At 44.9% G+C, this 27,290-nt stretch overlaps 1 long non-coding RNA gene across 2 annotated transcripts in view; it reads left to right on the forward strand.

Moving 5' to 3' along the window:
• The window catches only part of LOC115657500, a 63,817-nt gene extending 36,787 nt beyond the window's left edge, over positions 1 to 27,030 (forward strand). For both annotated transcript variants that reach the window (XR_004001987.1, XR_004001986.1), the window contains exon 3: positions 26,419 to 27,030. This is a non-coding gene — a long non-coding RNA (uncharacterized LOC115657500). The remainder of the gene's footprint in view (positions 1 to 26,418) is intronic.
• Positions 27,031 to 27,290: the final 260 nt, after the last annotated feature.

Here is a 27,290-nt window from a genome sequence, read left to right on the forward strand (position 1 = left end):
GCACATACAGCGCTGTATCTCCCTGGCTACAGCACTGCACGTACTGCACCTCGGCCTGGGGAATGATGACTATAGCGCTGCTCTTGCAGCACTGGGGTGCCAGTGTAAACAGTGATTAATCTTACTATGCTGTAACTGACCTCCGGAACCTTCCCATAATGCTTTTTAAGTAAAGATAACACTCTTTGTTTTGTTGTGAACTCGGGGCTCCTGGAGCTGCTTATCTAAAAAAACAAACACAGCTACTGTTTGCTCGAGCAGAGGGGGATGGATGTCCACAGCTAGTGTTTGCTTGAGGAGAGAAGCAGCCCAGTGGGCGGGGGGGGGGGTTTCCATTTTGGAGCAGCTGCTTATCTGGTCTGAAGGCTATTTCCATTTAGTGCATGAGAGAGGGGTGGGGGAAGAGGTCAAAATTTTTAAAATGATTGAAGGTTGGGACTTTGTATCTTCAAGTCCTTAGAACTTGCAAGGCTTGTCTTCCCCACGCTCCCTGTCACACTCCACCCCACATTCCTCTTTTGAAAAGCACGTTGCAGCCACTTGAACGCTGGGATAGCTGCCCATAATGCAGCGCTGGTAGCTGTCAGTGTGGCCACACTGCAGCGCTTTCCCTACACAGCTATACAAAGACAGCTTTAACTCCCAGCGCTGTACAGCTACAAGTGTAGCCAAACCCATAGATACAAGACAGTTTAAAGTGATGTATATGAGTGAAATTAAAAGCTCTAAGAGCCATACACCAATTTCGGCGATGTGCATCTCTCATAGCTATCAATGGCAGTTGTGCACATAAATCTAGTACAGCATGTGTCACTGCACCTGGAATCTTTCTACATTTAGAGTGTGAATCATGACCTTGCAGATACTTGATAACAATACCTAGGATTGCAACGGAGCTGATCATTCACAGATCTCAAACTGTGAGGTGATGAGTGTTCTATATGGAGCATGGTCCTCATCTAAGAGGATTGAGTGTACGCACTTGGCAAACCAGATGTGGAGGAAGGCAGTACTTGCTAGTATTGTTGCCTTGGTTTCAAGCAAGGATTAATCTAATAGCTTGCTCAGTCTTTGTGCTAGTTTAACATTTGGAGGGCAGATGCTCTGTATGGAGGTTGTGGTCATGCCCAGGCTAGCTGTTCTAGGGGACCTGAGTACACTCACCCTTCTTCCAGATTTCCAAACTATTTGCTGTACAATTTAGTTAAAATTGTAATATTCTTCTCAGGTCTTCAGCTTGTTCTCCCTTAATCTGAACTTTCCACCCCATTCCGTATTTCAGAAGATAGTGTACTCCCCCACAGTCAGGCTAACCTCAGGGTTTGCAAAATCTAAAATGTAAGAAAGCTTGGGTTTCTCACATGGTTAAACGCTGCCATCAGACACGACTCCATGACAGCTTATCTACAGATATTACAGACATCACCATAACCACACATATGCAGCATCAAGGAAAGAACTCACAAACTTTTTCTGCCACACACAGGGCTCTATGCTAGAGAGGAATCTGTACTGGAGTAGACAGAACGGTATTAGGGCTTTTATATTCTGTGCAGCTCAGCCACAATCAGTTGAGCTGGTCTGCCATTCTATCCAGTAGATATACAGACACACTAGCAGGTTTATTACAGGCACTCCACTGACTGAGCATTATGGTTATGGGTACATGAACAGTCACACTCAGCATCCCACAGATTTGGTGCTGGAGTAGGTGTACTGCAGATCACTTCGTGACACAGACTGATCAGTCTCCTTAGTAGCAGAGCTCAAAACACTTGAAGAGGTGTAGACTTTACTCAGGAGGATATCGGAGCTTTCAGATAAGGGCCTGCTCCTGCAGCCCTGACACAGGCCAAACTTCCCTTGACTTTATTTCATCAAACTTAAAGCTGTGATCAGTGTTGCACGTGAAGAACAATTGAAAAATAAGGCTATTTGTTATTAGAGTACAGATATGGAGCAGTGGGCATGCGCAGGAAGAAGGAAAGAGAGGAGTTGCATCTGTTTAATTTAAGGCAGCAGTTCTCAACCAGAGCTCTGAGGAGGGTTGCCAGGCATCCGTTTTTTGACCGGAATGTTCAGTCAAAAAGGGACCCTGGTTGCTCTGGTTAGCACTGCTGACCAGGCTGCTAAAAGTTGGGTCAGCAGGACTAAGGCAGGCTCCCTGACTGCCCTGGCTCTGCGCAGCTCCCAGAAGCAGCCAGCATTTCCAGCTCTTAGGAACAGGGGCAGCCATGGGGGTACCATGTGCTGCCCAAGCACCGGCTCCACAGCTCCCATTAGCCAGGAGCTGTGTCCAATGGGAGCTGTGGTGGCAGCGCCTGCAGGCACAGGAAATGCGCAGATCCCCCTGGCCCCTCCACCTAGGAGCTGGACAACCCGGTTGCTCCCAGGAGCGTAGGGGCGGGGCAAGGGTGTTTGGTTTTGTGAGTTGGAAAGTTGGCAACACTAGGTCTGAGGCCTCCGGGGGGTGGCAAGCAGGGCCAGCACTGGACTCACTAAGGCCTGGGCAGAAAGCCAAAGCCCCGCTGCCCCAATCCCCACCACCTGGGGCTGAAGCCAAAGCCAGAGCAACTTAGCTTCGCAGGGCCCCCCATGACATGAGGCCCCAGGCAATTGCCCTGCTTGCAACCCGCTAGTGCCAGTGCTGGCTTTTATATGCAGAGTAACAGTTGTAACACAGTTGGGCAGGCCGTGGAGTTTTTATAGCATGTTGAGAACCCCTGACTTAAGGTCCAATTAAAAACAAATTTAGTTAAAACTGGTGCAAAAGGCTGTGTGGATGCCCTTATTTCAGATGAAACCAGGCCTATTTTGGTTTACCTTAAAACGATGAGGAACTGGTCTGTCACTTCTTATTCTTAAGTAAATTGGTATGACCCAGCCCCTTTGTGCATACATTTTGGGGTACTATAAGGCAGCAGCTGTAGAAGAGAAATTTAGTTGAAATCAAGAGAGTGTGCATCTCTAGTTTATTAAAGATCCATTTGTGTAAGATTTTAAAAACAAATAAACCTGTGGGTATAAATCAGAAACTAGCTTCTATTGATATCTGTTCGGGGGGACTAACCTGCTTAGGGACTGGAAATGGGATATAGCCTGTTTCAACTCTAGGTTATTGGAGAACTCCAGCCCAGGTTGGAAAGGACAGAAAGGGACGACCATGTAAAGGCTTCCTGGTGGCCTATGTGAGATGATGATGGTGGTCTCAGTTCAATTCTCACTCAACAGGCACCCACGTTATGTACACAATCATTTTCCTCCATTGGTCTCTCTGTATCCATCTGTTGTGTCTTGTCTTATACTTAGATTGTAAGTTCTCTGGGGCAGGGACCATTTTTTCTTCTGTGTTTGTATGCGCCTAGCACAATGAGGTCCGGGTCCATGACTAGGGATCCTAGATGCTGGTGATCTATGATCCTGGTGCTAATAATAATAATTGTAATTAGTAATAACTGGCAATCTTATTGGCAGGCTCAGCGTAGAGGCAAAAGATTAAGTGCTTGATCAAAAGTCCACTGAAAACAATGGGAATCTTTCTGTTCATTTCAGTGGACTTTGGATCAGTTCCTAAATGGACTAGGAGATTGAACTGTCTTCTAGCCTTTAGAGTTTGTCCCTCCGGATGGGGTTTAAGGCACTTTGATGAATCAGTAGTAGGACAAAGAACTTCATGCTCCAGGGCTGTCAGGTGGGGCCCCTTTTATGAGCACAAGGTTTCTCAGAAAAATATCATTGGTCATCAGAGTAATATCCAGTGCAATGCTATAGAGAAACTGAAGCTTTGTTACTTATAAAAATGTAGGGTTACATATTGTACTTTGTTTTTATGAACAAGTTGGTTACATGTTGAGCCTGATTTTCATTTACACTAAGGTCCCCAGCAGTGCAGAGGGGCTTCAAACTGGGCATAAATGACACTTACCTTTACACTACCAGAGTGGCATTAAGGGGTCTCAGTGTAAATAAGAATCAGGCCTATTGCCTGTTTAAACAAAAGGCGGGCAGGGGGATGCAGATAAGGGCTAGATTGAGCAATAAGATTGGCTGTAATGTCATTAATGAAAGTCCTGTCATTTTGGACATAAGAACTGTACAAAAATATCCTTAGTAAGTTAAATGGGTAGAAAAAGAAGCCCCCTGTCATGTTTATTCATGCTACATTATATGTACATCTTACAACCATGGGGTCAGAATATTCTATATGTCCTTTTATCTAAGAGACTGGAATGTGACATATGGAGAAAATTGTCCAGCCTATGTCTGCAAATCTTAATTCTGGTGTGACTTGCCATAGAGGGTAATATAAAATATGGCAATAGATTTTATAGTATGTAACTTTTTTGTTGTTGATATGCATTTATGTACAGAGTGACTGCAGAATGGCTCATAGTATGTTAATATATAGATTCTCACATAAAGCTATTGGCAACTAACATATTGCTCCCAATGACAGTGATGAATGAAATAGAGTAAAATAACTATTGAATATTGCATCAGATTGAGTGATGTTAGAAATCCTGATTTCAAGACATGGCTTTGCCCTTCCAACAAGACTGAGAACTAGTTAGTGGAGGAAAATGAAATCATATTTAGTTGGTTTTGTTTGTTTTTCCTCATATGAAAGGTAGGCTGTTTTCATTAATCTGGGTCGAGAGCACTAATTTCTCTTTATCGGTGCCCTACACCCCAGAATCTTTTGAGGCTTAGTTTAGTGAATCAGAAATTGGTGGGATGTACAACATGGTTCATGCATGACACCTTGCCAGAATGTAGTTTGAGAGCCTTGATGTGCTCTTGCTTGGTTGCAGAAATGAAGAGCAATGTGATCTGGCTCAGTTGTGCATTATGGGCCAAAACTGAGACTTGGAGTAAGCCAGTGGAACCCCACTGATGTTCATAAAGTTGTATCTACTTACTCCGGGTCTGAATATTGTCCTACATTTTTGTTATTTTGCATCTGTCTGTGTGTCACAACCGAGGTTCATCTTGCAGTATATGAACAAAGAAACTCAGTGGGATTCACTTTTAAATAAATTAAGTTCTAGTGCTCTGTAACCCATTATAGAGGTGTGAAACAAAGTGGTTTCACTTTGCATGGGTTTGTGCAAATATTTTCTTCAGTTTTGATCTGTACGGTTTTACAATCCTTGATTTGTGCTTTAAGGCACAGGTTCAAATGGACTCAAAGCTTAAAGCAACACTTGGCCTGAGTTTCATCTGGTTTAATATCAGATTCATGCAAAACAACAAATTTGTCATGATTAAGGCTACACTTTAGTTATGGGTATTTTTAGTAAAAGTCGTGGACCTGTCCGTGGAGCTGTGACCTGTCCATGACTTCTATATATCCTTGATTAAATCTTGGGATGGGGGGGAAGGGCAGCTGGCCCAGGGTGCCATGGGTATTGGAGGAGGGTGGCCCAGGACCCCTGCTGGTGCCGGGGAGGGGCAAGGGTGGCAGTCACATGGCCCAGGACCCCCTCTGGTGCTTGGGGGGGAGAGGGCAGCAGGGTCAGCAGGCTCCCTACCTGGCTTCGCGCCTCCCCGGAAGCAGAGACATCCCCCTCACTCAGCTCCTAGGCCAAGGTGCAGCCAGGCAGCTCTGTGCGCAACCCCCACCCCTAGTGCTGGCTTCACAGCTCCCATTGCCTGGGAACTGTGACCAATGGGAACTGCAGAGATGGTAAAAGCAGCAAAGAATCCTGTGGCACTTTATAGACTAACAGACGTTTTGGAGCATGAGCTTTCATGGGTGAATACCCACTTCGTTGGATGCATGTAGTGGAAATTTCCAAGGGCAGATATATATATGCAAGCAAGAAGCAAGCTAGAGATAATGAGTTTAGTTCAATCAGGGAGGATGAGGCCCTGTTCTAGCAGTGGAGGTGTGAAAACCAAGGGAGGAGAAACTGGTTTTGTAGTTGGCAAGCCATTCACAGATGCAGAGATGGTGCCTGCAGGCAGAGGCAGCACACAGAGCTGAGCGAGGGGCATGTTTCCTCTTCCGGGGAGCCCCAAGAGGTAAGCACCGCCTAGAGCCCGTCCCACCCCATCCATGCTCCAACCCCCTGCCCCCTCCCACACTCAAACTCCTGCTGCTGCTGGGGGAGAGGGGTGCAGTGGCCCAAGATTGGTGCAGGGCTGTCCCCAGGCCAGCTGCACCGGCTGCTGCAGAAGTCATGGAAGCCATAGAAAGTCATGGAATCCATGACTTCCATGACCTCCATGACCAACTCGCAGCCTTAGTCATGATTATTTTGTAAAAACATAAATCATCCAAGGTTCACTACTATATTTTGAATACCTCAAATGGCAGGGTTGCTTAGTTTTGGGGATCTCAGACTGGGCCCATTGTAACCACTATTTCTTGTTGCTATTTTTTTCTATGTTCTTCCTAAATTGTGGAACCAATACTGCAATATTTTAGGTGTGTTTACATCAGGTTAAGCACTGTGCCATTAATACCACATATCCCATGTGATCCTCTTCTCAAATATCATAGAGGTTGGATGATGTATAGCAAATGAGGCAGGGGATTGCAGGAAGAGAAAGGATAGTCTCATTGTTAAGGCAGTTGAATCCTGTCCTGGAGAATTGGATTCTATGTCTGCTTTTTCCAGAGAGTTCCTATGTGATACTGGGCAGGTCACTTAAACCAAACTTTTCAGAGGTGGCCACTAATTGTGTGTTCCTCATTTTCTGGATTCCCAACTATGGGGTCTGATTTGCAGAAGTGCTGAGCACTCACGTCTCCAGCTGATGTCAATGAGAGCTGTACTTGAATGTACACCTCTACCCCGATATAACACAACCCGATACAACACGACTTCGGATATAACGCAGTAAAGCAGTGCTCGGGGGGGGTGGGGCTGTGCACGTCGGTGGATCAAAGCAAGTTCGATATAATGCAGTAAGATTTTTTGGCTCCCGAGGACAGCGGTATTTCAAGATAGAGGTGTATAAAACTAAATATTCTGAAAAATAAGGTCCTTGGTGTCTCAAATCAAGCACCCAAAATTAATGGATACTCTTGGCCTTAATCTCTCTGCCTCCTCAGCTACCTATCTATAAAGTGGAGATAATACCATCCCCTCACCTCATAGGGGTTTTGTGAAGATAAATTAATATTTGTGAAGCACTCAGATGCTATAGTGATAAGTGCCGTAGAAAAGCCCATGAGAAAATTTAATGATTGTCTTCAGACCAGGGTTTGAATAGTGTGAGGTAAATAAGGCCTGGAGCCACACATTGACCAATGAGGCTAAAACAAAATACTGAATAGCTGCTGCTCATTCACTGAGTACTATCAATCCTGAACGAGGCACGAAAAAAATAGTATGTGGTCACAGTGCTTATACACAAAGGGCCTACATTAAGGTAGCCTTCATTCTGACATTTCTTCACTTTTGTGTGCTTCACGTCAACATTTTTTAACATAACTTTGTGTGAGTTAGGCATGTATATATCTAATAATAGCAGTAACTTTTCATACCAACTCTGCTACTGTATACAAGTCTGCTAAAAGTGCTGTGCAAATTCTTTCCTTAAGAATAATATCAAGATAAAGTAAACTTTGGTTTGTCATTGCCATTTACCTTATTTTGTAAATGGACCTGCATGATACAGCCTGGTGTCTTGAATAATTTTTCTTTGTCCTGTTTTATTTATATAATGAAACAAACATCAAAAGTCTTCACTGACTATTTGACATTGTTGCTTTTTTTATCTGAGGGCATTCAGGGTGATAAATATTTGGCAGAATTGAAAAAGAATGACTAAGATGCAGAGAAAATTGTTCTGCTTCCCAAATATGCAATAAAAGACCTTTTCATAGATTGAAAAGCCTAATTTTAAGGCAGTAGCAAGCAAATGATTTAGCCTATGATATAATTAGAGGCATGACTAGAGTGAGACCACAAGATAAGTACTGTACTAAGTTAAATGCATTTTAACTTGACTTCAAGAAGCTTTGTAGCTAAACGTTGTTGAAGGAAATACCTTGAACTTAAGCAGCCACAGCACCTAAAATCAATAAAAAGGTCAAGACTATTGAGTGTTTTATGAAACGACAAGAGTATCATCCCTTAGTGCTACTATTGGAGGGCAGCTAAAGCTGATAGAACACGTTGGTGTGCTGGTTTCACAGCCCTGTTTGTTCCTCAGTCCCTAGGATCCGATGGAAAACCCTCTGTATGAGTTGTGTAGATTGTGCAGAAATTTGAGGATGGGCCTAGGGATGGAAGGGAGTGAAAGGAGAGCAGCTGTATTCCACAGCCTACTGCTCTCAGGTCAGGACACCACATAACTTTTGAGCGAGTGAATATTTCCAAGCAGCGTTCACTCCCTCTAAAACCCTCCACAGCTGCCCTGTGTCAGATCTTCTATCCCACCCCATCCACTGCTGTCTTCCTACTAAGTTATTCCAGATCAGTGTCCTATCTTCTTCCCTCCTTCCCAGAATCCCAGCAGTCAGGCGTTAAAGCCCATTCCCGCAACATCCTCCCAGCAGCCAAGAGGAGATGGGATGGAAATCAATACTAGTTTCTGCAGCAACCTGGAAATATGACAGCAGTCAGTTACACAAGCTTTTATTAAATTAAATATTGACACAGCTTATGAAGCTATGTCCATCAATCATTTAGTTTTAAATAACCCTGATTTTCACAGTGTTTCTTGCTGTATTTCATACTGCTGCAAAGCTTACAATTTGCTACAGAATTCAACTGCACTGTGCCCTAGAGACCAGGGATTCTTGGGTTTCTATACAACTGTACATTTCCTATCATAACCTTAGTCCCAGATTTGGACCTTAGCGTCCAAAATATGGGGGTTAGCATGAAAACCTCCAAGCTTAGTCACCAGCTTGGACCTGGTACCTGCTGCCACCACCCAAAAAATTAGAGTGTTTTGGGGCACTCTGGTCCCACTGAAAAACCTTCCCTGGGGACCCCAAGACCCAAATCCCTTGAGTCTCACAACAAAGGGAAATAATCCTTTTTCCCTCCCCCCCTCCAGGTGCTCCTGGAGAGATACACAGACACAAGCTCTGTGAATCCAAACAGAGTGACTCCCCCGCTCCGTTCCTGGTCCTGGAACAAAAAGGACTTTCCTATTCCCCCAGAGGGAATGCAAAATCAGGCTAGCCAATTCAACACACACCGATCTGCCCTGATTTCTTCCTCCCACCAATTCCCTGGTGAGTACAGACTCAATTTCCCTGAAGTAAAGAAAAACTCCAACAGGTCTTAAAAGAAAGCTTTATATAAAAAAAGAAAGAAAAATACATATGGTCTCTCTGTATTAAGATGACACAATACAGGGCAATTTCTTAAAAGAATATTGAATAAACAGCCTTAGTCAAAAAGAATACAAATCAAAGCACTCCAGCACTTATATTCATGCAAATACCAAAGAAAAGAAACCATATAACTTACTATCTGATCTCTTGGTCCTTACACTTAGAAACAAAAGATTAGAAAACAGAACTACTTCTCCAAAGCTCAGAGACAGCAGACAGCCAGAAAACAAAGACCTCAGACACACAATTCCCTCCACCCAAAGTTGAAAAAATCTGGTTTCCTGATTGGTCCTCTGGTCAGGTGCTCCCGGTGAAAGAGACATTAACCCTTAGCTATCTGTTTATGACAGGTGTGTCATAACATCTTGTATAGTGTCCAGAAAGTTGTCAAATTCAGGCTGTGGTGTAGGTGTATTTTGTACTTTTGTAGGCAGGTAGTGAGTGTAGATGTGTACGCAAGGATTGGGTACAGGTGTGCACAGTTATTGGGTGCAAATGTACACAAGTATTGCTCCTAAGGGTATTTCCTTTACCTTTTTCAATGCTTGTGTTTTCCTTCAACCAGAGCCTTAGCTCGGAAATGAGATGTAAAAAGAATTAATTGTCCTTTAGTACCTTTTTCATTTGGCAATTTCCTTCTCTGTGTCTTGGTATAAGAAATAAGAACCAGTTTCAAATTGTGATTGTGTTTCTGTTGCTGAATTGGCCCATTAAAGTCAGTGGGCCAAATTCTGCCCTAGGATACATATGTCCATCTCCCACTGACATCAATAGCCCCACGCACAAATCTGGTAGCATAATTTGATCCATTGTCAGAGATTCACAAAGCAGCTGAAGTGTACTCATGAATCTGGTCCTATATTTGCCTCACACTGATCTCACTTACATCAGTTTAATCAGGAGTAATTCTCAAGTTTTTCTTGCAAACATTTTCCAACAGGTTGTGGTCTGTTCTTATTTTCTTTAGCTATTGCTAAAGAAAGAGTGGGCAGGGATAGCTCAGTGGTTTGAGCATTGGCCTGCTAAACCCAGGATTGTGAGCTCAGCCCTTGAGGGGGCCATTTGGGGATCAGTCCTGTGTTGAGCAGGGGGTGGGACTAGATGATCTCCTGACAGTCCATAAGTGCTAACTCAAAATTAGGAAAGATATTGAAGGACTTCTTTACACTCAGGAGCAGCATAGTTTAACTCAAAATGATTTAAAATTGACTTTGTGCAACTGCTGTTTAAACCCCTGTATGGGCACACTTTTATCAATAAGACTGGTTGTATCAGTTTAGCTTGTGTGCTAAACCAAGTCAGATTTAAACAGACTTAAGAGTGCCCACACAGTTGCACCAGTTTAACTAAATCATTTTAAAACCACATCTCTCTTTTAAGCAACGTAACATTGTGCGTAGACAAGGCAAGAGATAGTGAAAAGGAGAGGAGAGGTCTAGTCTAGTGACCTGAGCATAGGATAAGTAACCAGGTACTCTTTACACTTGATGCTCCATTGTCTTCCACAGTCATGCAAATGTGCACACAGTGAGTGTGACATAGGTGTAAAATGTTACCAGATCAGAATAGTAGCATTTTACATTCATTTTGTACAGGTGTAAATACATACCCAAGATGCAAGGAGCAGAGAACCAAGCTCCTGAGTGCTAATTTTATCTAACCTGGACATTGACTCCCTTTGAGCTTGCATAAATCACTGAGGCTGAAATTTTCAAAAGGTGTTAGCCACCCTAATCCTACTGAAACTCAGTGGGAATTGGGTGTATAATTCTCTTTGGCCCACTTGAAAATCCAAACCTTGACCTTTTTGCCTCAATTGTCGTCTCAGTGCAATGGGGATCCTCAGAACTCTTGCCTAGGTCAAGTTTGTACAGATTTTTGCAGCTGGTTGTATGTTCTGTGGTATCTTTATTTTTGTAAAACTAATTCTTCATCACCTTTATTCGCTTGAATGAAAGACCGGAGTGCAGAATCTCAGCTATCATCTTTGAATTCCACTTACCCCCCACATAGGCCATTTTCATATTTTATCTTTCAGTAATCTGGAAAGATTCCCTACCTCTTTTACTTTTGTCTTTAAAATTTCTTTAAAACAATTTTTATAAGTAAGTACCTTTTTAAACACTGATAAACCACAAAGGAACATACTGTATGTACAAGAATATTTGTCACATTTATGTGAATTTTATCCATTACACAGTAGGATGCTCTCATTCCTCTCTAATACCAAGTTGAACTGACAATAAACATGAGAATCATAAATTCCATATTGCAGAAAAAAAATTAAAGATTTGCTGCTCTAGTGTGCAAATTTTCCACTGAGCCTACTATTCTTATTGAAATTGTCACTGGCATCTTTTCTGGTACAAATAGGGAATATGGTAATTTCTCTGCAACTAGTAACACCTGAGCTGGTTTTATATACAGAGTCTGCAGCCACTGTTGTAACCAGCAGAGTAATTTAAAAATATAATAATGAATGATGACTAAGACATTAATGTATTTCTCCTTTAGGAATATTAGCCCTTTGTGTTTTGCATCTACTTCGGAACTTTTGTTATTAGTTGCCTGGCAAAAAGATAAGAGTTCTTTTATGCTACAAAAACTAGGAATAGATCCAGCGTTTAGGGGGAAAAAGAGCAGGAAGTGTAGCTATTTTCTAGTATCTGTGAGGTGCCCCACACTGAAGTAAAAGGCACGTCACATGCCAGCTTCTTTTGGTGTCACGACACAGCCATTTATCATCATTTTAATGGTCACCTCTACACAACTTTTTTAACCTTTTTTTTTTTTTTTTTAAGGCAAGACAGTAATTTCTTAAAACAAAACCAACCAATTTTTTTTTCTTGTTTCAGGCTCAAACCCTTGAGAAGCCTGGCTAATGTTTTAGGACATTACTTTTGATGGTTTTTCCTGCCTTTACAATAATATTATCTAACTCGCTGAAATGATAGGCATATCGTATTCAGTAGAACCTCAGAGTTACAAACACCAGAATTATTAACTGACTGGTCAACTATACACCTCACATTTGGAACCAGAAGTACGCAAGCAGGCAACAACAGAGACCAAAAAAAAAAAGAAAGCAAAATACAGTACGTTACTGTGTTCAACAGAAACTACTAAAAAAATAAAGGGAAAGTTTAAAAAAAAGATTGGACAAGGTAAGGAAACTGTTTCTGTTCTTGCTTCATTTAAATTAAGATGTTTAAAAGCAGCATTTTTCTTCTGCTTAGTGAAGTTTCAATGCTGTATTAAGTCAAGATTCAGTTGTAAACTTTTGAAAGAACAACTGTAATGTTTTATTCAGAGCTACGAACATTTCAGAGGGCATGGCTACACTTGCATATGTAGAGCACTTGGAGTTAAACCAGCCTTCGTAAAGCACTGTAGTCTGTCCACGCTGACAGCTGACAGACCACTGGCGTGGCCACATTATCAGCTCTTACAATGGCCATAGAGAGCAGTGCATTGTGGTAGCTATGCCAGCATGCACGTGGCTGCAACATACTTTTCAAATGGGGGGAGTGGGGTGGAGTGTGACAGGGAGTGTGTTGTGTGTATGTGGGGGGAGAGGGAGTGGGTTTTTGGGGAGCTGAGAGCATGTGAGCATGCTGTCTTGTAAGTTCAGGCAGCAGCAGACTTCCTCCCCCGCCTCGCCTCTCTCTCTCACACACAGCATTCCACAGAAATGGTTGCTTTGTCTCGGAGCAGATAAGCATGCAGGCTCTCAAATGGAACTTTCACAGAGCATATTCAAAAGAATGACAAGAGTGGCCACTTGACTTAAGGGGATTATGGGACGTTTCTGGAGGCTGATCAGAGCATAGTAATGCAACACCTTGTTCACACTGATGCTGGGGCGCTCCAGTGGGGGCACATCAAATGTTATTCCGTTATTCTACTCACCGACGTGGAGTACCAGCAGTGCTCTAGCCGTGGAATCAGAGTGCTCTACATGCCTTGCCAGTGTGGATGGGTAGTGAGCTAGTGCGCCCGGGGCTCCTTTAATACGCTGCAACTCGCAAGTGTAGCCAAGCCCAGAGTTACAAACAACCTCCATTCCGAAGGTGTGTGTAACTCTGAGGTTCTACTGTACTGGCTTCTTGGGAACAAATATACAGCAATGACTTAATGAAATTAAGATACAATAGCAGAAATATTTGGGCATAAGCTTTCGTGGGTTTTTTACCCACGAAAGCTTATGCCCAAATAAATCTGTTAGTCTTTAAGGTGCCACTGGACTCCTTGTTCTTTTTGTGGATACAGACTAACACGGCTACCCCCTGATACTTAATAGCAGAAATGACTGTGAGGAAAAAAAATCACAGAATGAGTGTGTTAGAACAGGGTTAGGCAACCTATGGCATGCGTGGTGGCTCGGCCCTCGCCACTTCCAGCAGCTCCCATTGGCCTGGGGCAGCAAACCTTGGCCACTGGGAGCTGCAATCGGCCGAACCTGCCGATGCAGCAGGTACAGGCCCAGCCTGCCAGGGGCTTTCCCCGCACAAGCGGTGGAACAAGTTTGGGAACCACTGCACTAGACTGCCACATGAGTGCTAACATGCTACTCTACCTACAATAATGACAATTCACAGCTCAACTTCATTTAACAGTATGGGTCACATTTTTCATATGGAACTAGGAGGCCTGACACAGTTTCCCCCTTCCTCACTTTCAGGCTTAAAATTCCCATAAATGCCCCTAGTTGTCCATTACTACTGCGATTGTGATCTGAAGCGTGGAAAAATTTTTCACAGTGTCTTCCAGTTTCTGGTGCGGGGGGAGGAAGAGGAAAATGATACTCATGGACTCCATTAGAGTTTACATACCGCTTGGAGGACAAATTCATACAATATCTGAAGGACAAATCAAAAGAAAAGAACAGGTGACCCAGAGAGAATTGCCCATTGTCCTTTTTTCCAAACCTGATTTCCCTTGTGCCAAATATATGCACTACATGCCTCTTATTTTAAGACAGATGACTTCATCTGAACTCCCTCAAAGTTTGTGGGTTTTGGATCTAGAGTTTTCATTCAGGTCCATTATAGAGAAGAACTATCCCTAAGTTTGGATTCAGAGCTATTCCCTAAATTCAGGGGTGCATTAGCCCACCTTTGATTTTAATAAACAATAAAAATTATTTTTCTTTCAAAGCAAAATTTTGAAATTTAAAGCACTTGAGCAGCAATCAGGTTTACAGTCTCTCCACTTCCTCATTTTTCAAGCGTTTGGTAGTATGAGTAAAGTATATGTCTCTATAAATAGGCTTGTAGCTTTGTTAGAACAGTTGTAAGGGGTCTTTAACTGGCACCCAGACAGTCATCAGTGATGGGCAGAAAGGAAGCCAGTTTTATGTCTCATCCAAATTAAATTCTCATCCAAAGGAGCATTTTGTCAGCAGAATGAGAAGCACATTCCTCCTCCTTCACATAGCCACATCTATTAATCTGCAGACTTGGCACATGTGGATAAAGGAGGAACACACTGTGACAGCACATAGCACAAACCATTCATTCTAATGATTCACAGTATTGAAATATTTATTAAATATTCAGAAATAACTTTTAACAAAGTTTTCACCAGCAGCATCAGGCATAAAAATGAAGGAAGCTCTTGGCACGTGTCCAGTGTAAGTGGGAACTTCATGGGCCAAATTCAGAATGTGTCCCCTTCTGTCATTTGGTTGTCAGAGCCCCTGTCATGTCTCTCATCCCCTGCAGCTAAGGGGTGAGGAATGTGGACCGTTCTTGCTTGTGCTTTCCATATTCGTTGCATATGGGGCTCAGCAATTCTCACTGAAGAGGCGACCACTGCTGCCTTAGGGCTGGTCTTCTTTTAAAGGGGCCGTTGTTGTTGCTATCACAAGATCAAATCTGTTTTCAGTAACACTAAATGGGAGTTGAAAAAGAAAACAATAACCATAGCCCCAGAAGAGAGTTTCCTTCCCTGCCTGATAGGATTAAACTGCTCTGACAGTTACATCCTGAGGCACTGAACCTCTGTTTTCACAAAAGAACATGCTGTGAGGGAGGTGAGGTGAGATGATAGTTGTAGGCTCATTCCAGTCAAGGCATGTGACCTCTCAGTAGAGTGATTTCAAGTGACTCATTTCACGGTTGCCAACATATGCCAAAATGTTATTGGGATAATTCAGAGAAGAAGCCATGGTTTTGGGGCTCCCCAGGGAGCGGGATGTCATGTGTGCATATTAGGGAGTTTTAGGTGATTGTTACTCTGAATATCTCAATTCCTTTGCAAGGTTTCATAACACTGGAAGTTCAGCTAAGCAGCCAGAGTCCATGGAGGCCACCATCTCTCCTCAAAAAAAAATTATACATCATCACCAGAAATTAAAAGGAGGCCCAGTGGCCTGCAAATCAGGCATCCTCTCACCCAGTTTTTCAGAGAGTCATAGCAGGCTTGTTTACCCCTCTGGCATCTTTGGGGTTATCTCACACTCTCTTTACACCAGATGGGTAAAGAGGGGTAAGGTGTGGGGCCTCTGGGCAGTAGGATGTGGTACATCTCCCTCACTTTCTCCATTGAGGGACTTACAGGCTTATGCCCTGTTTGTCTGCCTTAGGATTTGTAGAGTTTCCCTTCATCCCTTAGGGTCGCTCCTGCATTTTTCCATCTCGCATTTAAAAGAAGATTGTGAGCAGTGCAAGATGGCTCAGGCAGACGCCAGCTTTCTCCAGGCCCTGGGAGTGTTCAACCTACCACTCTGCCCAAGCCCCACCTCCACCCCATCTCCTAAGCCCTCCCCCACCTCTTCTTGCCCAATTCTGCCCCTCCCCCGAGCATGCCCTATCCCTGCTCTGCCCCCTCCCCCAGCGGCTCCTGCACACCACGGAATAGCTGATTGCGGCGATGTGGGAGGAGTTGATCGGCAGGGCCGCCCGCAGATGGGAGGCGCTGGGGGGATGTGGGGGCGCTGGCTGCCAGTGGGCCCCTGGCCTCCTCTGCCTAGGAGCCGGACATGCTGGCCATTTTTGGGAGTAGTGCTGAGCCAGGGCAGGCAGGGAATCTGCCTTAGCCCTGGAGCCTGCACCCTGAACCTCTGCCCCAGGTCAGAACCCCCTCCTATACCCTAACTTCTTCCCAGACCTTGTACCCCACCCCTCAGCCCAACCCCAGAGCCTGCATGCCCAACTGGAGTCCTCACCCCCTCCTACACTCCAACCTCCTGCCCCAGCTTGGAGCCCCCTTCCACTCCCTGAACCCCTCATTTCTGGCCCCACCCTGGAGCCTAGCAGAAGCCCAGAGGCTCTGCACCCCTGCAGAGTTGGAGCTCCAAGCGCCAGCTCGCCCATCTGCAGGGCTGTGTGTGGCCCACCTGATTTTTTTCTGTAGGTCAATGGCCCCTGATAGAAAAAAGGTTCCCCATCCCTGCTCTAGAGAGTGCTCAAAGACATCCTCTAAATAACCACTTATGTAAATGTCAGGTCTGATTTTATGCAGGAGTTTTCAGTCTCAATCTCTCTTTAGAGGTGTCATAAACAGATAGCTAAGGGTTAATGTCTCTTTCACCTGAAGCACCTGACCAGAGGACCAATCAGGAAACCAGATTTTTTTCAACTCTGGGGCCATGTCTACATCTAAAATTTTGCAGCGCTGGTTGTTACAGCTGTATTAGTACAGCTGTATAGGGCCAGCGCTGCAGAGTGGCCACACTTACAGCAACCAGCGCTGCAAGTGGTGTTAGATGTGGCCACACTGCAGCGCTGTTGGGCGGCTTCAAGGGGGGTTCCGGGAACGCGAGAGCAAACCGGGAAAGGAGACCAGCTTCGCCGCGGTTTGCTCTCGCGTTCCCGGAGCCACCCAGCAAACCGCAGGGAAGGAGACCTGCTTGCTCGGGGTTCCGGCAACGAGAGAGCAAACCGGGAAAGGACACCAGCTTCGCCGCGGTTTGCTCTCGCGTTCCCGGAGCCACCCAGAAAACTGCAGGGAAGGAGACCTGCTTGCTCGGGGTTCCGGGAACGAGAGAGCAAACCGGGAAAGGAGACCAGCTTCGCCGCGGTTTGCTCTCGCGTTCCCGGAGCCACCCAGCAAACCGCAGGGAAGGAGACCTGCTTGCTCGGGGTTCCGGCAACGAGAGAGCAAACCGGGAAAGGAGACCAGCTTCGCCGCGGTTTGCTCTCGCGTTCCCGGAGCCACCCTGCAAACCGCAGGGAAGGAGACCTGCTTGCTCGGGGTTCCGGGAACGAGAGAGCAAACCGGGAAAGGAGACCAGCTTCGCCGCGGTTTGCTCTCGCGTTCCCGGAGCCACCCAGCAAACCGCAGGGAAGGAGACCTGCTTGCTCGGGGTTCCGGGAACGAGAGAGCAAACCGGGAAAGGAGACCAGCTTGATTACCAGAGGCTTCCTCCTTCCACGGAGGTCAAGAAAAGCGCTGGTAAGTGTCTACATTGGATTACCAGCGCTGGATCACCAGCGCTGGATCCTCTACACCCGAGACAAAACGGGAGTACGGCCAGCGCTGCAAACAGGGAGTTGCAGCGCTGGTGGTACCCTTCAAAGTTGCAGCGCTGTAACTCCCTCACCAGCGCTGCAACTTTCTGATGTAGACAAGCCCTGGGTGGAGGGAAGTTTGTGTCTGAGTCTTTGTTTTCTGTCTGCCTGCTTTCTCTGAGCTTTGGAAAAGTATTTCTGCTTTCTAATCTTCTGTTTCCAAGTTGTAAGTACCAAACAGTTTGTTTCTTTTGTATTTACATGAATATAGTGCTGGAGTGCTTTGATTTGTATTATTTTTAAATAAGGCTGTTTATTCATATTTCTTTTAAGCAATCGAACCTGTATTTGTCACCTTAATACAGAGAGACCATTTGTATGTAATTTTCTTTCTTTTATATAAAGCTTTCTTTTAAGACCTGTTGGAGTTTTCTTTACTGGAAAACTTCGGGGAAATTGAGTCTGTACTCACCAGGGAATTGGTGGGAGGAAGAAGTCAGAGGGAGATCTGTGTGTGTTAGATTTATTCGCCTAATTTTGCATTCCTTCTGGGTGAGGGGGGAAAGAGAGATTAACTCTCGGTAATTCTGTTCTCCAGGACTGGAAAACGGGGAGGGGGGAGTCCCTCTGTTTAGATTCACAGAGCTTGTGTCTGTGTATCTCTCCAGGAGCACCTGGAGGGGGGAAGGGAAAAAGGATTATTTCCCTTTGTTGTGAGACTCAAGGGATTTGGGTCTTGGGGTCCCCAGGGAAGGTTTTTCAGGGGGACCAGAGTGCCCCAAAACACTCTAATTTTTTGGGTGGTGGCAGCAAGTACCAGGTCCAAGCTGGTAACTAAGCTTGGAGGTTTTCATGCTAACCCCCATATTTTGGATGCTAAGGTCCAAATCTGGGACTAAAGTTATGACAAGAGGGCAGGAAGAGAGAGTGTTCTCTACAGTTCTCCCATTTCTACTTAATTTCTGTGCCAGCATGACTCTTCCTTTGATCCTAGGAAGCCTGAACACTGCTCCCTCTAAAGGTCATCATTGCTGCTCCATGAATTAGCAGTAGGGTTGGTAGTCACTCAAATAATGTGTGAGGTAACGTATTCCCCGCCCTCTGGAAGCTTATGCACACAGCTTCTGACAGTGCTCCCAGCTGCCTCCAGTGCAGCATTCTTAGGAATGCTTACACAGCCACTAGTCCATAAATATATCTGTACTTCTCCACTTCTAGAAGACTCAGCACAACTTAAAGAAAAAAAAAGTGCCCACATTTCAGAGGATTCTTGGAGAAAGAAAATGTGGGTTGATATTCCAGTTGAGCTATTCACTGACACTAAATTTTAAAGTACAAAATTCCAGATCTTTATTATCCAAAGGGTAACAGCTTTGAGAAGTCCTGAAAATGTGAAAGAGATGGAAGTAGAGGGATTGATTATGCATTTCTAATCTCAAGCCAATGTAACAAAGAGGATGAATAGGCTGTTTTAAAAAAACAAACCTAAGATACAGGCTGCTGAAGAGACATGACTCATTGTTGATTCAGAAGCAACATCATTAGCCTGGAGCTAAAAGAAATAAAATTAGGAGGTAGAGCCCTTGACGGAAAGAATATCATCATTTGTTTTATTTGATATTTAAAAGATATTGCCACCAGCTAGTCTAATCTGTGGCAGCCTGGAGAATGTAAAGAATTCTGCTTTGAAAATATAGTTCGGTATGTTCAAAGATGTGTATGTTTTTTATTCCTGGGTGTGTCATGGTCATTGCTTCAGCTGATATAAAACAGAGTTACAACCAGTTTTCTCATTGGGTAAGGTGTAGATGAGTTACACTCTAGGATACGCATTGTTGACAGATGTGATATCATAGCTGAGGAACTTCAGTGCTGCTAGCAGAATAAAAAGATGACATCTGTCACATTTACATCTGGAAATGTTGCACGTACTATTGTTATTCTCAGGCCTGTGTGAAAAACCCTTTAACAAACAGGCAAGCAGAAAATGTTTAAAGAAATTTTTTCAAACAAATTCAGGACATATTCTTTAAAATTTGCTGCTTAAGGCCTGATTCTGCAAACACTTATACATAGGCATAATTTTTCCTTGTATGAGTAGTCTGTTGATTTCATGGGAATAAATGTTTGCAGCATCAGGCTTCAGTTATAACATTAAGTTTAAAATAAACCAAACACCTGGGCCATTAAAAGAACAAACTCTCAAGCTGACCCTTTAAATATATTAGAACCTCCCTAATCTGCAATTCACTATTATGCCTACTACTCAGCAAAGATTTAATAGCACATGCTATGGTAAAATCTTTTGTCATTAAAACGTCATTATTTTTATGGAAGTATGTTATAGTAAATTAACCAGCACATTATTATTATTATAAATAATTAAAACTAACCTGCAAGCGTCAAAATCAGTGAAGTGTGAAAATTTTGTAACCCATTCCTTCTTATCCTACCTGCTAATTAGAGTAAAATATTGACTCAGAATCTGTTTAATTACAGTATGGAATTTGTGTATATTTTATTAATTTGGATGGCACCTCAATTGCAAAAATTTAAAACAAATTATATATAGCACTCAAACAGTCAAATTTTAAACAAAACAATGACAGTCATTCAAATACTACACAAAATTATGGGTCTGACATCATCTCCTGCAGATCTCAAAGGTGGAAACCCTTAAATGAGAATGTTCTGTTGCCAGTCATGGAATGTTCAGTCCTACTACAGAGAGTAAGAGCGTCCCAGCCACTCCCAACTGCTGCGACAAGATACCGGGGTGAATAGTGGTCTCTCAAGTAACCACACCCAAGGCTCCTCAGTGCTTAAAGGATTAAAAGTGTATCACAGGTGAATGGGAACTTATGCATGCAAATGTCTGCTTTAAAGCACTTTAGATGAGATATAGTGGCCAAGTGCAGAGTAAAGAGAACTAGTTTATGTTCTCAAATCTGCCACTAACTTGCTGTGTGAACTTGGACAAGTTACTTGGTCTCTCTGTTCCTCACTTACTCTATCTGTAAACTGGGGATAGTAATGGACACCTGTTCTTTAAAAGTGTTAGTCAAGAATTACCAGAGTGACTAGTAATTTTGGATGTCTCAATTTCTGGGTGTCCAATTTCAGATACATTAAAGGGGCCTGATTTTCAAAAAGTTCTAAGCACCCCCCTCCAAAAATCAGGCCCCAAATCGCTAGAGATTTTGGAAAATCTTGGCATTTGAGACCTACAGAGGGAAAGAGATGTTCTGGTGAAGAGTATTATGATTAATATCATCCAGCAACATAAATATTTAATAGGTTTTTTAAAACATGCCAAAGATGAAACCCATACTCCCTGTGTCCCTAAGCCGCCAACTGCCAGAAGTCGGGATGGGGTGACATGATCACTCAAAATTGCCCTGCTCTGTTCGTGCCCTCAGAAGCATCTAGCACTGGCGACTGTTGGAAGACAGGATATTGGGCTAGATCAGTGGCCCTCAACACCTTTCCAGACTACTGTACCCCTTACAGGGGTCTGATTTGTCTTGTGTACCCTCAAGTTTCACCTCACTTAAAAAATACTTGCCTACAAGATCAGACATAAAAATACCAAAAGCTGTCACCGCACATTATTACTGAAAAATTGCTTACTTTCTCCTTTTTTCCATATACTGTATATACTAGATCACAAACCAGTTTGTTTATAAGCTGACTCCCACAAGATGGATAAGTAAAAATGGAAAATTTTTATAACTCGTTCATAAACTGACCCTACAATTCAGGGGTCAGCAAACTGGCTCCTGAGCTATCAGGATAAGCTGTTGGTGGGCCGAGATGGTTTGTTTACCTGGACCGTCTGCAAGCACGGAGGTAAACCTAAGTAAAGAAAGTGTCCCAGCACGCCAGCTGCTTACCCTGACGGGCCGGGAGAGCAACTGGTGGGGAAATTTTTTTTGGGGGGGAGAAGCTGGGAGTCAGGGGAGTAACTCCTGTGACCACCCTCCACATGACCCCACCCCTAGCCTGGGACCCCCACACTCTCCTCACCCCATCCCTTTCCACCTTATCCAGGGAGGGCCAGGGGAGAATGTCTCTGGCCTCGCTGGAGCTGCTCCGTCAGGCTGGGCAGTGTGGCCGCAGCCTGCTCCGGCAGGCCAGACTGGGCAGCGCGGCCACAGCATGTCCCAGCAGGCTGGACTGGGCAGCACGGCCGCAGCGTGCCAGCCCCAGAGCTGCAGCTGCTTCAGAGGCTGGGGGTAGAGTAGCGAGGCCAGAAGCAGAGAGCCTCTGGCCCCACCTCTTCCCTTCTGGCTCTGCTGCCTCTCCTTGTCCGTCTGTTGGGGAGAGGGGCTGTGTCCCCCCTCTCCGTCTCTATACCCGTTCATAAGCCAACCCCCTTCTCTGGTGCGTCCCTTTTTTACTAAAGAAATTCAGCTTATGAATGAGTATATACAGTAATTATAAAATCAATTGGAATATAAATTTTATACTTACATTTAAGTGTGTAGCATATAGAACAGTATAAACAAGACAAAGTCTAGGAAATTTTAGTTTATACTGACTTCACTAGTGCTTTTTACGTAGCGTGTTGTAAAACTAGGTAAAGATCTAGATGAGTTGGTGTACCCCCTGGAAGACCTCTGTGTACCCTCAGAGGTACATGTACCCATGGTTGTAGGGTGACCAGATGTCTCGATTGTATAGGGACAGTTCTGATTTGTGGGTCTTTTTCTTATATAGGCTCCTATTATCCAGGCGTGGCTCTAGACATTTTGCCGACCCAAGCACGGCGGCATGCTGCGGGGGGCGCTCTGCTGGTCGCCAGTCTTGCGGCTCTGGAGGACCTCTCGCAGGTGTGCCTGTGGAGCGTCTGCTGGTCCCGCGGCTCTACCGAAGCTGCAAGACCAGCGGACCCTCTGCAGGCATGCTGCCGAAGGCAACCTGCCTGCCACCCTCCTGGCGACCGGCAAAGCGCCCCCCACGGCTTGCCATGCCAAGCACACACTTGGCATGCTGGGGCCTGGAGCCGCCCCTGCTATTACCCCCCACCCCGTCCCAATTTTTCACATTTGCTATCTGGTCACCCTACCTGGTTGAAAAGCACTGGGCTGTATGGACCATTGGCTTGACCTAGTATGGCTGTTCTTATGTTTTTTGTGCAGCCATTTTAAAGTCTGTTTGCTGTGTTACTTCAATCAGTACTGTCACATTGTTTTTCCAGGGTTGGTTTTTTTAATATCTTCAGATTCATTGGAAAAGCAGATTTTAGATTTAGATCTAGATCTTTAGGTAGATGTAATAAAGCATGATAAAAACTGCTGCATCATTATCTGCCAGGCTAATTCTGTATTCTGCGGCCTCACTTCTCTTATCTTCTGGTCAGTCTTATTTTAAGTGCCACTTTGTATAATGTTTTGTGATCCATTCCTGACCTGTGGTGTTAATGGAGAGCATGTCACACTGCCAAGTTAGGGTCAAATGCTGCCCTCACTATTTCTAGTGAAGCTACAAGGTAGTGAATTTCATTGCCCAGATCGTCCCCTCTATCACCGTGCCTCTGTGGGTCACAACTGAGAATACCAAATTCAGGACAAACTGCTGAGAAATAGGGCAGATACACTCCCAAAACTGACACTTATTCTCCTTAAGACAGAGGTTATCAATCTTTTTCTTTCTGAGGCCCCCCCACAACATGCTATAAAAACTCCATGGTCCACTTGTGCCATAATAACTGGTTTTCTGCATATAAAAGCCAGAGCCGGCATTAGGGGGTAGGAAGCAGGGCAGTTGCCTGGGGGCTCATGCAGAGCTGCCGCTTCCATTTAGGCGACCTAGGCGGTCGCCTAGGGCACTAGGATTTGGTGGGGTGGCATTTTGCCATCCTCGGCAGCAGTTCGGTGGCGGGGGGTCCTTCCGTGCTCCGGGTCTTCGGCAGCAATTCTGCGGCAGGTCCTTCACTCACTTTGGGACCCGCCGCCAAAGTGCCCCAAAGACCGGGATCCGTGGAAGGACCCCCTCTCCCCCGCTGCAGAATTGCCGCCAACAACCGGGAGCACAGATGGACCCCCGCCTAGGGCACCAAAAACCCTGGCACCACTCCTGGGCCCATGCCACAGATGCCTCTAGTAAGCTACATTGTTCAGGCTTCAGCTTCAGCCCTGGGTGGTGGGGCTCAGGGACCTTAGCTTCAACATCATGCAGTGGGGCTTTGGCTTTCTGCTCTGGGCCCCAGTGAGTCTAATACTGGCCCTGCTTGGAGGGCCCCATGAAACCTGCTCAAGGCCTCCTAGGGAGCCCCGGACCCCTGGTTGAGAACTACTGCCTTAAGATATATCAAACCAGCAACAAAAGTAAACTTTTGTTTCACCACACTGGCTAACAAGAAGTCAGGAAAGCAGTTTCCTTAGGTATTCCAGTCCTAGTATCACCACCAAAAACACCAGACTTAAAGATGGTTCTTTAAAACCAGTCTCATCAAACAAAAGGTTCTTCTGATCACAAAGGACAAGTCACACACCCAGGTCAATATATAACTCAGATCTTACCCAATAATCACGCTGTTGCCAATCCTTTAGTATCTAAAATCTAAAGGTTTATTTATAAAAAGAAAGAAAGAAAAATGAGAGTTAAAATTGGTTAAAGGTATCAAATACATACAATAAATGCAAAGTTCTTGGATCAGGCTTGTAGCAGTGATGGAATAAACTTCTGGCTTGTCAAGTCTCTGGTTGCTTCCAAATCATTGGAAGGTCCTTAGTCCCTTGGTTAGAATGCTTCCATTAGTATAAGTTCATAGTCCAGAGGTTTGAGCAGGAAAGAGGCAAAATGGAGATGTTTCTAGGGCCTTTTATGCATCTGCCATGTGGAGGGAAATCCATTGTTTGAAACAGAACTCAGCACAGCTGGTGGAAAATTACAGGTAACAGATGGAGTTTGGAGTCACATGGGCAAGTGACATGTCCATGCATGACTTTGCTTACTCATAGCAGGAAGTCCATTAAGAGTAGATAGGCATCTTCCATTGTAAGTTAAGTGTCCTTTAATGGGCCATTCTGCTTGAATAGTTTCTTCACAATGCGCTGGCTAAACACCTTGTTGGTGCTACCCAGAAGCAAACACTTTAGAAATACAGCTACATAGTTAATATTCCCAACTTCAGCTACGAAAATGATACATACATATAAATAGCATAATCATATCCTTTCTATAGACATCTTACATTCCATATCTTGTACAAGATTTGTTGCCATTATATAACCCCCCATCCCAGCCTGCCCCAACTCCACCCCTGCCCCGTCCCCATTCCAACCCCTTCCCCAAAGTCCCCACCGCAATTCCTCCCCCTTCCTGCCCCTCTTGGATTCCTTCCCCAAATCCCCACCCCAGCCCCACCTCTTCCCTGCCTCCTCCCCTAAGTGTGTCGCGTTCCCGCTCCTCCCACAGCTTCTTACACTGGGAAACGCTGATGTGGTAAATCATTTTGGCCCTGATTCAGGTGTCAGTGCAGCAACAGAGGTGAGGCAGTTTGCACCTCCCTAAGTCAGGTCTGTAGGGGCCATGCAGCCTAGGGCTTCCTATATCCCTGCTCTAGTGGTCTCTGCAGGAGTACAGAGTTGCTGAGATATGGGTGTATCTTGGCCAGGCCCAATCCCACCCACACACTGATTTATCCCTAGGCCTCTCTGCCATGCTGTCTGCCCCCTGGGCACCTGAAGCACAAACATTCCCTGTGCTGAGTGCTCAGAATGGGGGAGTTATGCCTATCTTACACCTAGGCTAGCACAAGGAAACATAGGACAATAATGTATCGAACCCTTTCAGCCTGGCAGTTATGCTAAAGCCCTGCCTACAGTAGATTCAGATTAGCTGTTAGCTATACTGAATGAAAGACCAGTTTGACTCAACACAGGTTTAAGGCATTTTTCTGAAGGCAATGTAGACCACTGTAGGAAACCTAACCTTACAGTTTTTCATACTGAGCAGGCTCCATTTCCTAAACCTGTGCTATACAGACAGTTTTCAAAAGTGGGATAGACTAATACAGGTTTCTTCTAGGGTAGATGGGACTTCAGATGGTTGGTTGTATGATGAGGTAAGGACCTGCCTTACTCAGGCAGAGCTCCCTCTGTTGATGGCCCTGGTTATCCTCTCACCAGTTTTACTCTAATGTAGTTCCCCTGGCTTCTGTGTAATTATTCCTGACTTACAGTGGAGTGAGAGGAAAATCAGGCCCAGTGGGAGTTTTGCCTCATAAGAAAGGGATAAGTAGTTCTCAGCTGGGCCTCAAAAGAGGAAATAGAAAAGTCATAAAGAACTACTTGCACTTTTCTCAAAAGAAGCAGCTTTGCTTCCCAAGCAAATAGCAGCTCTAAATAAGCCGCCTTGCGTAATTAACTGAATGTTCTTTGGACCAAGCTTCCAAAAGAAGCTTATACACATTAAACCAAAAAAAAAAAAAGACAAGAAAGATCTACTGTCCGTAGCTTGTACTTTACTAAGGAACAAAAGGCTTGGACTGAATCCATTTTAGGGTAAACTTTATAAGGTCTTACACTAAGTTATTCAATGGAAAGAGAGTTGAGCAGAGCCTTGGGGTGTCTGTGGGGGACTGATGACAAAAAGCCAGGAATTAAAAAAAACAGGAAAAATAATCAAATACACTGTCTTTGTCTTTGTCTTTGGCAGGAGGACAAGAAATAAGGTGATAAAAGGGCTGTTTCTGAAGGGCCAGCAGCAGCACTGTGCTATCCTACAGGAAACCTCCGGAGCTGCAGATCCCTGGGCCTGGTGCGCTGCTGGGCGTGAATGCGATAGCAGCTCTGAAAAGGGCTGGAATTGAAGGAGAGAAGAGGAGAATGCCTTACGAACAGACAGGAGGAAAAAGGGAGTTTGTTCTTTTAAGGGCTTGATCCTGTGTGCTGAGTGCTGGAGTTGAGAGAACTCAGCACCACACAAATTTCACTCAGCACCTTGCAAGATTGGGCCCTACACACTTTCCTCTGATTATTGGGGTAATGCTTTCTTTTCCTAGGGGAAGGTAAACCTACCCTACCAAGCAGGAATTATTATTAATAATAACAATAACATATAGCACATTTCCTTCCAAAGGAAATCACAGTCATTGCTTTTACAGTATGGACAGGGATAATCAAACAAGCCACTGAACTGCAGCCATCTCTGGGGTGGAAACATAGCCATCATTCAGCACTTACAACACTACAAAGCAGTCAGACACAGGGCCGCCCAGGGGACGGGGGCAAGTGGGGCAATTTTCCCCAGGCCCCGGGCCCCACAGGGGCCCCCATGAGAGTTTTTCGGGGCCCTTGGAGCGGAGTCCTTCACTCCCTCCAGGGGCCCCGGAAAACTCACGGGGCCCGGGCCCCCCGAGCTTCTTCCACTCCGAGTCTTTGGCGGTAATTTGGTGGCGGGGGGTCCTTCCACTCCGGGACTCACCACCGAAGTGCCCCGAAGACCCGTGGTGGAGGGTCCTTCAGCCCCAGAACCTGCAGCCGAAGAGCTGGGTGTTTGGCAGTCATTCGGCAGGGGGTCTTCGGGGC

Source organism: Gopherus evgoodei, chromosome 9 (assembly GCF_007399415.2).
Source record: "Gopherus evgoodei ecotype Sinaloan lineage chromosome 9, rGopEvg1_v1.p, whole genome shotgun sequence".
Lineage (NCBI taxonomy): Eukaryota > Metazoa > Chordata > Testudines > Testudinidae > Gopherus > Gopherus evgoodei.